The sequence below is a fragment of the Staurois parvus genome, unplaced genomic scaffold, assembly GCF_062004578.1.
Source record: "Staurois parvus isolate SC_StPar_1 unplaced genomic scaffold, SC_StPar_1.0 ptg000538l, whole genome shotgun sequence".
In the NCBI taxonomy this organism is placed as follows: Eukaryota; Metazoa; Chordata; class Amphibia; order Anura; family Ranidae; genus Staurois; species Staurois parvus.
Genome location: NW_028318334.1, coordinates 6264080 through 6278702, shown reverse-complemented (window position 1 = coordinate 6278702; position 14623 = coordinate 6264080).

Genomic DNA, 14623 nt, shown 5'->3' with positions numbered 1-14623 from the left:
GTACATGACATCATGTGCACTGGACATTTTTAACGCTGCTATTGAGGGTGTCTCGTTTTTTTTTTTCCTATCTCTAAAAAGCCCCTGCATTTTAGTTTTTAGTTTATATTTTAAAAATATAGATTTGTTTCTTTAAAGACATACAGTATATTTGAAATGTATTTTTAAAAATATTTTTCATATATTTTGTAATAAAAATGCATTTCAACGTGCAGTATATGTGTGTGTGTGTGTATATATATATATTTTTTTTTTGAGCATGGCCAAAATTGTAGCATTTCAAATATTTCATATTTCATAATATAATACTTGGGAAGAATATTTTTAAAACATATTTCTTCCATATGGTGTTTAGAGGCAGAAAAATAAAACAGTGCCAGTATGTCCAGGAGCAGTAGCGTTTTGGCAGGAAAAAACACTTGATGAATGTAAACGCATCTAAACATGTCCAAACCTGCGTTACCACTAGGTGAGTTTAGGCATTGAGTGTTCATTTATTTAAATGTCCAGAATAAAATTATGAACAAGAGTACCATTTGTGATACTTTTTTTATTTGCATTAACTTACAATTTTTCTGGACAAGCTTTCAGGGCGTACCTCCTTCTTCAAGGTCCAAGCAGTATTAGCCAATTAAATGAATTAACGCCAAAGTGCTTCATGCTTTACAAAAGAAGAGAAATTGCCCAAGGGACTTTGCGAGGCACACAAACTAGTTTAAAATCGCATTCTTTATTATTATTGATAGAAAAAAGACATATTAAACATATTCCTGAGAATCAATATACAGAAAATGATCACGTTTATAGTGCATATGTAAATAAAAGCATATAATCTACATGATCCGTAACGTACATACTGTAGCTTAAGCTCTCTATACAAAATCTCAACGCGTTTCGTGAAGCAGCATTTACTTCTTCAGGAGATGGCACAGCTTGTAGATATAGTATATGGAATGGTATCTGAATAGAAAACAGGTTGTTAGAACAAAACAAACAAACAAACAAAAAAAAAAATAAGTATATATTTTTCTTCAAAAACTTACCACCAAATCAATTCAAAGCCAAAGGACTTTTATAAAACAATACAAGGGCTGAAAGACCACCCAAAAAAGCAGATGGCAACGGGTGGGGGGTGGGTACCCCACCGGTGTAAACCCTCTTGGCCAGGAGCTGTGATGAAAAATGGATCAACCCACAAGGGAAATACCTTGAGGGCACTGATAGAAGACACTATAGAGGAAAATGAAAAAATATGAAAGAAAAAGAGAAAAAAAAAGGAATATGCCCAAAAAAAGAAAAAGAAAAATGGGAAATGAAGGAAAAAGGAGAAAAGTATATCAAAACTTAAGGTCATGAGCATGATGGAGACCACAAGGGTTATCAGTGATAAAAGTGCATAAAGTGCCAATAAACATAGTGCAGGTTCTTCATAAAGGTAACTACAAGACCTGAAACTAAAGAAAAGTGCCAACTGGTACAGAATGAAGCCCTGAATGAAAAAGGAGAGAAATAACAATGATATTTGATAAACAAAAACAAGAACAAAAAGCAAAATGAATAACATACAGGTGGGACTTCATATCAAAATGAATATTAAAACAGTGATATAAGACCACCGGCTCAAATATTGAGCCGGAAGTAAAGCAAAATGGAAGCAAAATTGAAAACCTACATGAAACAGAGTAACAGAAAAGGCAATAGCTGGAAAAAAGTAGTAATAAAAGGTGGTATGGGAAAAAATATAAAAAATGCTCTAGAAAAGCAAAGTGGGGGGGCACAAAAAAAGTGTAACTGGATGGCAAACAAACTTACATTGTCTAGTAATTACCTCCAGAGATAAACAGCATGTCTGGCAACCAGAGAAAAGAAGCAACCAGTAGGGACCCCTTGAGAGAAAGCACCCAGCTGTATATACTCCCCAGTAGGGAAATCCATCCCCTTAAACATCATGGTGAACATTGTGTACTGAGGATGGGCAGACAGCAATGAGTGGGTGGTGGCTGTGCATAACTTGTGGTTGTAGAAGTGATTTGGCACAGCTGGTGCACCAACACATTTATTCAGTTATTTATTTCAGGTACATATATAGCACAGTCAGTTTATGCAGAACTTTACATATATATTGTACATTCACATCAGTCCTGCCCCTGAGGAGCGTACAATCTAAGGTCCCTAACTCACATTCATACACATACTAGGGCCAATTTAGACAGGAGCCAATTAACCTACCAGCATGTCTTTGGAGTGTGGGAGGAAACTCACACAGGCACAGGGAGAACATGCAAACTCCAGGCAGGTGGTACTGTGGTTGGGATTTGAACTGACAACCCTAGTACTGCCAGGTGGAAGTGCTAACCACTTAGCCACTGTGCTGCCCATACAACTTGTCTTTATACCACCTTGATATAAAGCCCATTTACTGGCTGGACTGACTGGGAATTATTTTATAAGCCAAAGGATCTGTAATTAAGTACAGATCATTTTGAGATTCAGGCAACCCTACCAGACAAAACAGCCAGATCCTCACTTCCACTGCATTAGCAGCACAGCTTGGTGAAAACACTGCTCAAAACATTGCCGTTCCGTCTGCTGACACTGCAATGAGAGAACAGCAGCACATTAATGAGATCATCCCTTTTCTCACTCCTCCTGTCAGCATGCCCTTTGTAGGTACATGTACCCTACAGCAGGGCCTACTTGGCTCTCATTCCTGGCCTGCAGGATAGAGGATCAGAGTCAAATACCAACATCAGTAAAGGTAGTTACATTAATGACTGTAACGCCCTCCAGGTTAGCTAGATAGGATTTTTGTTAGATAGAGTAACAGCCTGGGAGTGAGGCAGGAGTTCACCTTAGGACAGGCTGGGAGGTTCTACAAGTCAGGGCTTCTGGAGCCCTCCCACGTTTCCAGAAACTTAGAGAACTTTCTGGAACGGGTGGAGGATTGGAGGAGGTCCAGATCTGCATGTTTGAGGGACCTTGGCCAATTCCCTGGCAGGAGGCTGGGCATGGTGATCAGGGCAACCATCAAATGTGACAGACCCTGGGGAGCAGTGTGCAATGTTGGGTGGAAGACGGACTGATAGATAAGCTGGTGTGTGGAGCCTGGGAGGGGGCCTCGGGAAGAGCAGCCTACCTACAGGCAGGTAGCTGGAAGGGAGAATCTTCTCTGTCCCACCGTCTCCTGGGCAGGACAACCTGCCCAGCATACGTCCTGAAGGCAACCACCAACCCAGCACACTAACAGGACAGGACAGTGTGAGTACTCCAGAAAAGGGGAGAGGGCAGTCAGGTGCAAGATGGAAGATTTACACGGGGGGTTGGACAGGGAGATTACACTGGAGGCAGATTACACTCTCTCTGGAATAGAAAATTACACAGAGGGAGACAGTGGCCTGAGTGGAGGGGGAACAAATATTTGTGCTGGGTGGAGTGATTTAGTAGGGGGATAGGAGGGTATGTGCTTGGGGGGTGAGTTTTGGAATGAGAAGGGTTGGGGGAAAGGAGAAGTTGTTTTAGTGGGGGAAAGGATTTCTGCTGGGAGGGAGAATGGGGAGGGGGGGGGGTGATTTCTGCTGGGGGAGGGATTTGGGGGAAAACCACAATTGTACTAGAAAGGTTTTTTTTCGGGGGGAGGGGTCATTTGTGCTAGAAGTGGGGAGATAATTGTTGCTGGGAGAAGGATATGGGGAGTAGGGGCAATTTGTGCTGGGATGGAAGATTTTGGGAAGGAGGATTTGTGCTGAGGGGATTGGGGGAGGGTTTGAGCTGGGATTGGGGATGTTATGTTGGGAGGTGGGGGATGAGGACTTGTGCTGGTAAGAGGAATTTGGGGAGAGAGTGGATTTATACTGGGAGGGGGGATTGGGGGGGATGATTTATTCTGGGAGGGAGATTGGGAAGAGGGAGGATTTATACTGGGAGGGGGGACTGTGGGGGGGGAGATGATTTGTTCTGGGAGGGATATTGGGATAAGGGAGGATTTATACTGAGAGGAGGGATTGGGGGGGGGGGGAGATGATGTGTTCTGGGAGGGAGATTGGGAAGAGGGAGGATTTATACTAGGAGGGAGGATTGGGGGGAAGAGATTATTTTTACTGGGAGGGAAGTTGGGAAGAGGGAGGATTTGTACTGGGAGGGGGGATGATTTGTTCTGGGAGGGTGATTGGGAAGAGGGAGGATTTATGTTGGCAGGGGGGATATAGAGGGGAAGAGAATTTGTACAAAAATGGGATTTAGGGTGGAGGGGGGGGGATTTGTGTTGGGAGTAGTGTTGATGGGTAAGATTTGTGCTGGGATAGATGGGGGAGGATGTGTGCTGGGAGGGGGTGGATTTGGGGAGTAAAGTAGAATTTAGGAGGAAAAAGAATTGTGCTGGGTTAGATTGGGGTGGGGGAGAAAAGTTTTGTGCTGAGAGGGGTAAGTGTGCAAATTAGTACTGGATATATTTTTGGAAGGGAGAGAATGGGGATTTTTACTAAAAGGATAAAGTGGGGGAGTGTATTGCTTGCAGGTTGCATTCTGCACCCCCCTGCCCTCTACACTGTGCATTACACAAACTGACTCTTGCACTCTTTTTTTGCTCTTCTGACCCCTACTGTGCATTACATACTCCTGACCCATGCACTCTGTGTGGTATGTACTCCTAAACCTGACGCTGACTGCATAGCTCTGTGTGGTATGTACTCCTGACCCATGGACTCTGTGTGTTATGTACTCCTAAACCTGACGCTGACTGCATAGCTCTGTGTGGTATGTACTCCTGACCCATGCACTTGTGCAGTATGTACTCCTAAACCTGACACTGACTGCATAGCTCTGTGTGGTATGTACTCCTGACCCTTGCACTCTGTGCGGTATGTACTCCTAAACCTGACACTGACTGCATAGCTCTGTGTGGTATGTACTCCTGACCCTTGCACTCTGTGTGTTATGTACTCCTAAACCTTACACTCAGTGCAAGGGTCAGGAATACATAGCACACAGAGCTATGCAGTCAGTGTCAGGTTTAGGAGAACATAACACACAGAGTGCAAGGGTCAGGAGTACATAAAATACAGAGCTATGCAGTCAGCGTCAGGTTTAGGAGTACATAACACACAGACTGCATAGCTCTGTGTGTTATGTACTCCTGACCCTTGCACTCTGTGTGTTATGTACTCCTAAACCTGACACTGACTGCATAGCTCTGTGTGCTATGTACTCCTGACCCTTGCACTCTGGGTGGTATGTACTCCGAAACCTGACGCTGACTGCATAGCTCTGTGTGGTATGTACTCCTGACCCTTGCACTCTGTGTGTTATGTACTCCTAAACCTGACGCTGACTGCATAGCTCTGAGTGTTATGTACTCCTGACCCTTGTACTCTAGGAGGGAGGATTGGGGGGGAAGAGATGATTTGTTCTGGGAGGGAAGTTGGGAAGAGGGTGGATTTGGGGAGTAAAGTAGAATTTAGGAGGAAAAAGAATTGTGCTGGGTTAGATTGGGGTGGGGGAGCAACGTTTTGTGCTGAGAGGGGTAAGTGTGCAAATTAGTACTGGATTTTTGGAAGGGAGAGAATGGGGATTTTTACTAAAAGGATAAAGTGGGGGAGTGTATTGCTTGCAGGGGGCATTCTGCACCCCCCTGCCCTCTACACTGTGCATTACACAACCTGACTCTTGCACTCTTTTTTTGCTCTTCTGACCCCTACTGTGCATTACATACTCCTCACCCTTGCACTCTGTGTGTTATGTACTCCTAAACCTGACGCTGACTGCATAGCTCTGTGTGGTATGTACTCCTGACCCTTGCACTCTGTGTGTTATGTACTCCTAAACCTGACGCTGACTGCAGAGCTCTGTGTGTTATGTACTCCTAAACCTGACACTGACTGCATAGCTCTGTGTGGTATGTACTCCTGACCCTTGCACTCTGGGTGGTATGTACTCCTAAAGCTGACGCTGACTGAATAGCTCTGAGTGTTATGTACTCCTGACCCTTGCACTCTGTGCATTGCACACTCCAGACCTCTGCACTTCCAGACTTCTGCACTATATACACTATATTGTACATTACATACTTCTCACCAAAGTCTTCATTATCGTAACAGTTGCTGGTGGCTAAGCAGTCCATGACTATTTCAATGAAGTTCTTTTATTCAGTTTGTTTATGCACAAAATCATATGTAATGAAAGAGTCTGATTTTTATTTCTGGTTGTTCTGAGGTTTATATGAGTCCGTGAAAACTCTTGCTGGTGGCACAGCAATCAAACCATAATGTATAACTACAAGGAAGCCTGGATTTTATTTACTGATGCCTGCAGGTCACTTCCCCTAAAGTGTCCCTCATTCTCAAGTACTAAGGTGTTGGGAGCAGGGGTGGACTGACCATTTGGGAACTCGGGCAGTGCCCGAGGGCCCGGGGTCAGTAGGGGGCCCCATGAGATGCCCTTGGTACCTTTCATAAGCTTTTTTGGGTGTGGTTTAAGTGTGGGTGAAGACACAGGGGCCCTATGATCCCCTATTGCCCGGGGGTCCCATGAGTTGTCAGTCCGCCCCTGGTTGGGAGGTATGCATATCTGTCCAGAGTTTAAAAATAAAAAAAAACCCAACATTTCATAATCCTGATCTGTGCCTACTGTGTCATGTACTTGTGTGAAAAGTATCCTGTTCTTTGCATTGCTTCCTTTATGTGACATACCTGGTATTCCTGCCAGTTCCTCTGTTTTACTATTAAAAACTGACTACACTGGGCATGAGAGTACAGCATGGTCAGTTTTATAGCTGTGCTGGAAACTCAGTCTGCTTTCCTCCAATGATCAAACCTGTGCTGACATACCTCTAATACCCTCCACCCCACAGCCATTCACTGGGAAGACTAATGTGCTGCTGTTTCTCCTCCCCTAGCACTTGTGCAGCTGAGAACAGAGGGAATGTGATTGGTTACAAAAAAGGGGGAAAAAAGGTATTTATTATTATTTCAGGTACTTATATAGCTCCATCAATGTATGCAGCACTTCACATATTACAGCTGGTGCACCACCACATTTATTTATTTATTTCAGGTACTTATAAAAAGCTGTCAGTTTACACATATATATTGTAGATTCACATCAGTCCCCGCCCCTGAGGAGTGTACAATCTAAGGTCCCTAACTCACATTCATATATACACATATTAGGGCCAATGAACCTATCAGCATGTCTTTGTGGGAGGAAACCAGAGTACCTGGAGGAAACCCACGCAGGCACAGGGAGAACATTCAAATTCTAGATGGGTGGTGTCATGGTTGGGATTTGAACCAATGACCCTAGAACTGCCAGGCAGAAGTGCTGGCCATTTAGCCACTGTGCTGCCCAATTTATTTATTTATAATATTTTTTATACCTACACCTAAATGTTTATTCTTGCATTTCTTTTTTAACCAGGTTATGTGTTTACAATCACTTTAAGCATTCAGTCCTCATTTTCATATAATGGCATTCTTTTCCTGCCCAGAAAAACTGGAAAACTACTGCAAATGGCGGCAAACTAGGTTGATTCCAGGTTTAATTGGCTTTGATTACAACTTGGTTTTTTTTTTTTTGTTTGTTTTTTATATAAATCCATTCTTTCCTGCCCCATTTGTAAGGTAAAAGAGATATTAAACCTAAAAACGAAAAAATGTTGCAGTTCACCAATCTTTAGATGTTAGGGCTGCATTTGTTTCCTTTTTTGGTCTTTTTTTCTTTATTTCAGTTGGAGATCCAGCCAGTAACACACCTCCTGTCTCAGGCTGGCCATAAATGGCTATGGTTAAATGGCGGATGGAGGAACCCCCCCTTTTGGGACATTGTATTCTGACAGTGGCCTCCACAACAGACACCTTTGGACAGCAGCATTGTCAGTCTGGAGTAGAGTTAGATTAACAGATCTCAGATGGACTTAACTAACAAATTAAAGTTGAACTCCAGCGAACACTTTATAAGTCACAGCAAATATTTATTTTTTTGGGGGGGTGGGGGGGTTTCCATAAGTAAATAAAATCTGATCATTGTAAGCACCCCTGTGGTAAATGGTTTGTCTCAACCCTCTAACTGCTACTTTGTCTAAACAACCTACTCTGTTGACAGATAACAGACTTAATGGCTGGATCACCATGTGAAAATAAAGGAAAAACTAAAAATTGAAAACTAATGCAGGCACTACATTTAAGACTTGGTAAGCTGCAATATAATACATTTCTATTTTTGGGTTTAAAGCGTTTCCAAAGTTAATTAAAAAAATAACACGTTATACTTACCTGCTCTGTGTAATGGTTTTGCACAGCGCAGCTCTGATCCTCCTCTTCTTGGGTCCCCTGCCGGTGCTCCTGGCTCTTCCCCCCTGCAAAGTGCCCCCATAGCAAGGTGTTTGCTATGGGGGCACTCATACGTGCTCACTCCTGAGCTAGCTCTGTATGTCCATTGAGACACAGAAGCGGCTCGGCCCTGCCCCCTGCTCCCTCCTCACTGGCTGCTGCCTCTTTGTCTAATGAGGAGGGAGAGAGCTGGGAGAGCTGCTGCTTTTATGCACATTGCTGGATCGAGATCAGGTTCAGGTAAGGAAAAGGGGGGGAGGGGAGGCTGCCTTTCTGAAGGTTTATTACATTCAGCAAGCAGGACTCTTCTGCTGTCAGAATGTCACTGATCTTAGACCACAGCCACGGATCTACAAACATTTTCCAACGTTCCTGTTCAACAGAAGTTGATATAACGATTGATTTCTGTCAAAAGGGGATGGCCATACATGGATCACAAGTTCACAGCTCCCTGCTGAACCAGCTGAATTTTAATCCATCTATGGCCAGTTTAAGAGGGAGGGGGAGGTGGCAGGAAACAGGACCTTAAAAAAGGGTGAAGGTCCAATTTAGGTGGCAGTTGCTCCAATCAGCACAACCAGAAATAGTGAAGCCTGATGTGTTGTAAAATGTGCCATCACTAGTACTAGATGCACACAACACGTTTAAGTGGCAGTTACGCAGATCAGCACAGCAGGAAATGCTAAAGCATGAGTTTTGTGAAATGTGCCATCACTATTACTGGATGCACATAACACATATAAGTGGCAGTTGCTCAGATCAGCACAATGGGAAATGGTAAAGCCTGAGGTTTGAGAAATGTGCCATGACTAGTACTAGACACATATAACCCATTAAAGTGACAGTTGCTCAGATCAGCACTACAGGAAGTAATGAGGTCTGAGGTTTGTGAAATGTGCCGCCACTAGTACTGAATACCCATAACAAATTTAAGTGGCAGTTGCTCAGATCAGCACAACTTGAAGTAGTAAAGTCTGAGGTTTATGAAATATGTCATTGCTAGTATAGGATACATATTGAAGTGGCGGTTGCTCAGATCAGCACAACAGAAAGTAGTGAAGCCTTAGGTCTGTGAAATGTGCCATCACTAGTACTGCATACACATAACACATTTCAGTGGCAGTTGCTCAGAGCAGCACAACAGAAAGTAGTGGAGCCTGAGGTTTGTGAAATGTGTTATCACTAGTACTGAATACACATAACACATTTAAGTGGCAGTTGCTCAGAGCAGCACAACAGAAAGTAGTGAAGCCTTAGGTCTGTGAAAAGTGCCATCACTAGTGCTGCATACACATAACACATTTAAGAGGCAATTGCTCAGATCAGCACAACAGGAAATGCTAAAGCCTGAGGTTTGCAAAGTGTGCCAACACTACTACTTATTACACATAACACATTTAAGTGGCAGTTGCTCAGATCAACATAACAGGAAGTAATGAAGCATGAGATTTGTGAAATGTGCCATCACTAGTACTGGATACAGATAGCTCATTTAAATGGCAGTTGCTCAGAGCAGCACAACAGAAAGTAGTGAAGCCTGAGGTTTGTGAAATGTGCCATCACTAGTACTGAATACACATAACACATTTCAGTGGCAGTTGCTAGATCAACACAATTGGAAATGCTAAAGCCTGAGGTTTGTGAAGTGTGCCATCACTAGTACTGGATTCACATAACACATTTAAGTGGCAGTTGCTCAGATCAGCACAACAGAAAGTAGTGAAGCCTTAGGTTTGTGAAATGTGCCATCACTATTACTGGATACAGATAACACATTTAAGCTCCGTTCACACCAATGCATTTTTTAGTGCTTTTTGCAGAAGTGCACTACAGTTCATTTAACATGCTTTCCTATGGAACATGTTCACATTTATGCTTTATTGAGCTGCTGCATTTTTGGAAAGGGTCAGGGACTTTTTTAAAAGCAAAAAGCAGCTGTTTTGCTGCAATAGAGTTTAATGGAAAAGCTGCTGAAATGCCTGGTAGTGCGTTTTTGCCACGTTTTGCATTTTTATTCTGCTCAGCAACAAAAAAAATCCACTTTAACCAAAAAAAAAAGAGCTGAGCAAAACATGGTAAAAACGCATCAAAAATGCATCAAACGAGTGTAGAGAAATGAAAAACAAACTGTGAAAAGCACTGCAAAATGGACAAAAAGCAAACTGCATATTTGTGAATGGAGCCTTAAATGGTCATTTGCTCAGAGCAGCACAGCAGGAAGTAATGAAGCCTGAGGTTTGTGAAATGCGCCATCACCCCAACACGCATAAAAATGTGCACTTGCACTGATAGTGACCCTCAACATACAGCGTGTTGTAATAGACTAGGTTTTTAAAAGAGGCCAGAATCTCCTCAATAGATCCCTGTTTCAGGTCAGTAAATAGCAAGGCGATGAACGCAGGATCAGAGCACCAGAACCTTAGTATGCATTGTTTCCTCGATTCTCGTGGTCGTAGGCGTTGGTCCTGCGTTGCACATGATGACATCACAGTTGCAACCATTGGATGAAGTGACAAAAAAGCAGTTTCAGGGGACCATGCCACAATGATGAGACAGTCTGCTGCAGGCAGGGAAAAAGTAAGTAAAAGAACTTTTTAATGGTACCCTAGGCAAAAAGGAACATTTAACCCTGGCAGTGGGGTCAGGGACTTTTTTAAACGCAAAAGGTTGCATTTTTGGTTCAACAGACTTCAATGGACACACTGCAGAAATGCATGTAGTGCATTATTGCTGCATTTTTGATGCGTTTCAATCTGCCCAGCAACAAGTTGGAAACAAAAATACAAAACGCATCAAACACATGTCAAAAACGCATGTGCAAAAACTCAAAACGCATCGCAAAAAGCACTGCAGAATTGGATCAAACGCAAACTGCATAGGTGTGAACCTAGCCTTACTGACTATGCAGCTTCCTTATTCATAATTCTTGCCTATGTTCCAGTTTAACCATTAGCCGTCCGGCCAATGGCCGTTTGGCGGCTTCAGATGTGCCTCTTCATTCCGGGTGCACGCCATTTGGCGTGCTCCCGCACATGCGCCGTTTGCGGTAATGCAGAGCGGCACAGCAGCGGGATCTGTCACGGGCCGTGCACCTCGTTGCTGGTACCATGTGACCTGCTGTGACCAATCACAGCAGGTCACATGACAGTTGTATACAATGGATGGCTTCATTCATGATGCCATCCATTGTATACTAGTGCCTAGCTGTGAATGGTCACAGCTAATCACATGCACATGTCATGTGATTAGCTGCGACCAAATCACAGCTAAGCACAAAAAAAAAAAAAAAAGAAAAAAAAAAGCTGAATGAATCGATTTCATTCAGGTAAATGCTTGCTTATAGCAAAGTAATTCTTTGCTATAAGCAAATTGTGTAAAAAAAAAAAAAAAAAAAATACTGATCACTTCCCCAAAGTAGTACAGTGTTACTATGGTAACATTGTACTACTTTGGTCATAGTAAAATATGAAAAAAAAATCTTAAAAAAATAAAAAAAAAATGTAATAAAAAATTAAATATAATAAAAAAAAAAATATATATATATATTTTTTTTTTCATACTGTCACCAGTCAGTGTCCCTGTTAACCGCCATGCCAGTTATATGATGACGCTGTACTGCACTGGTGACAGTATGTAAAAAAAAAAAATAGTGAAAATAATTTTTTTAATTTTTTCATTTTCCGAAAAATTATGACATAAAAATACAACTTCAAAAAACTCGCCATGCCTCTTATGAAGTACGTCGGACTGTCTACTCTGCAAAAAGGGGTCATTTGGGGATATCTGTACTATTCTGACATTCTTGGACCTCAAGAAATTAGATTGGCTGTCAGTACTTCAGGATTGATCAATATTCAGATCTATACCATAGTTTGTGAACTCTATAACTTTCCTACAAACTAAAAAATACATCCTAATTTGGGTTATTTTCACCAAAGACATGTAACAGAATACATCTCGGCCTAAATTTTGGTCTTTTTTTGTTAATTTAGCAAAAAATAAAAATCCCAGCGGTGATATACCACCAAAAGAAAGCTCTAGTTGTGTGAAGAAAATGATAAAATTTTAGTTTGGGTACAATGTTGTATGACCGCGCAATTGTCATTCAAAGTGTGACAGCGCTGAAACCTGAAAATTGGCCTGGGCAGGAAGGTGTAAAATCACACGGTATTGAAACGGTTAAACTGACGCCATGATGCCTGCCAATCAGGTTCAGCCTGGGTTTACATATATGCGGTGCGGTATATCGCATGTGATTCGCACAGGAAATGCACTGCATTCCTGTGCAAATCACATGCGATTTGTGTGTGGTACGATTGGAGCTATACATTTTGTATGGCTCTATCTGCACCGCACCCACACCAAAACTGTGCAGGACCCTTTTTTGGGTCCACACTAGAATCAGATCGCATGGGTATTCACACCTATGCGATCCGATTCTGCACATCGCACCACGTTTTGTGGACTGTTTTCCAGGTGTTATTAACTTAACATACACACTCGCAGTGGTTCGCATGAATGGGGTACAATTCCGATGCGGTGCGGCATTCGCACTGAAAATACTGAGAATTTCACACTGCATCAGTGGGAGGAAGTTTTTAGGCAGCTAGGATGACCAGGGAGGAGAGGTAAGGGGTAAAAAAAACACTGATCAATCAAAGTTGCATAGGAATACTTTTTATCTATAAAATTGTACTGAAGTCTCCCCAAAGTCATATAAAAATTGCAAACATGTCAAACTGGAAATCACACAGGAATCGCATGAAAATTGCATTAGAATAGAGGGAAGTGTTATGGGGAAACTGCATACATGGAAAAATGCATTGGAAATGCGTAAAAAATAATCATTTATTGCATTAAACTTAATGCAACACCACAAGAATGCAGCAAAAACTCGGCAAAAAAGCATGTGCCTTTTTGATACGTTTTTGATACAGAGCAGTGTGAAAGTGGCCAAAGTTCCAAACCCTCCATAGATTCGAATGGAGAGTGCACAAGATATGCTCAGGCCAAGGCAGAAGATTTCACAAAGTGACTTCATTGTGGACTTTCTGGACCAGAGAAAGTTGTCTATCAGACTGGCGAGTGGGGGGCAGGGAAAGCTACACTAGAAATATAACTGCGACAAAAGTGCTATCATAGTCATAGATTGTGAAAAGATGCGTCCAACTAGTAAACATTTGGAAGAATGATTGGTGTATAAACAATGAGGCCAGCTTGCATGCAGACTTTGTAGACGCATCTGAAAGCTTTTTCTCAATGAACAATAGGATCTGGCTGGGAAAATCTAACCTAGCTGATAAGTATTCTGCAGATTTGTCAGCCAGGTGTGTCAACATAGGTCACACGGTGCCCCCGTACATGATCATGTTTCAGTTATCTGGATCATACGATGGGCATATAGGAGAACTTGCAGGCATCCGTGCAGAGAAAATGGCTTTTTGCTTATTTTACCAATTCTCTAGACCAGGGATGGGATCTAACTTGTCCGATGTGGGGGTGCAGTAAAAAAGAGGTCAGCAGGGCAGAAGACAGGAGTCACTGCTGGCAGGGCAGAAGATAGGAGTCACTGCTGGCACGGCAGAAAACAGGGTTCACTGCTGGCAGGGCAGAAGATAGGAGTCACTGCTGGCAGGGCAGAAAACAGGGGTCACTACTGGCAGGGCAAAAAACAGGGGTCACTACTGGCAGGGCAGAAAACAGGGGTCACTGCTGGCAGGGCAGAAAACAGGGGTCACTGCTGGCAGGGCAGAAAACAGGGGTCACTGCTGGCAGAGCAGAAGACGGGGGTCACTACTGGCAGGGCAGAAGATCGGGGTCACTGCTGGCAGGGTAGAAGACAGGGGTCACTGCTGGCAGGGTAGAAGACAGGGGTCACTGCTGGCAGGGTAGAAGACTGGGCTCACTGCTGGCAGGGCAGAAGACCGGGGTCACTGCTGGCAGGGCAGAAGACTGGGGTCACTGCTGGCAAGGCAGAAGACAGGGCTCACTCCTGGCAGGGTAGAAGACAGGGGTCACTGCTGGCAGGGCAGAAGACAGGCACAGCTCCTTTTCTCATCTCTGCACACAGCCTGGGCACAGGCAGCAGAGATCCTCCTCCCCACACAATGCATAACTGAGATCAGTATAGTGTCAGGCTAGGGCAGTATAGTGTCAAACTAGGGTGGTAAAGTATCAGATTAGAGCAGTACAGTGGCAGGTTAGTGTTGGCTTTGGGGGAATGAGAAGCACAACTAAAATCTGGAAGGGCACAGCCCACCCAAGCACCACCCTAGATCCAGTCATACTCTGGACCCCGAACT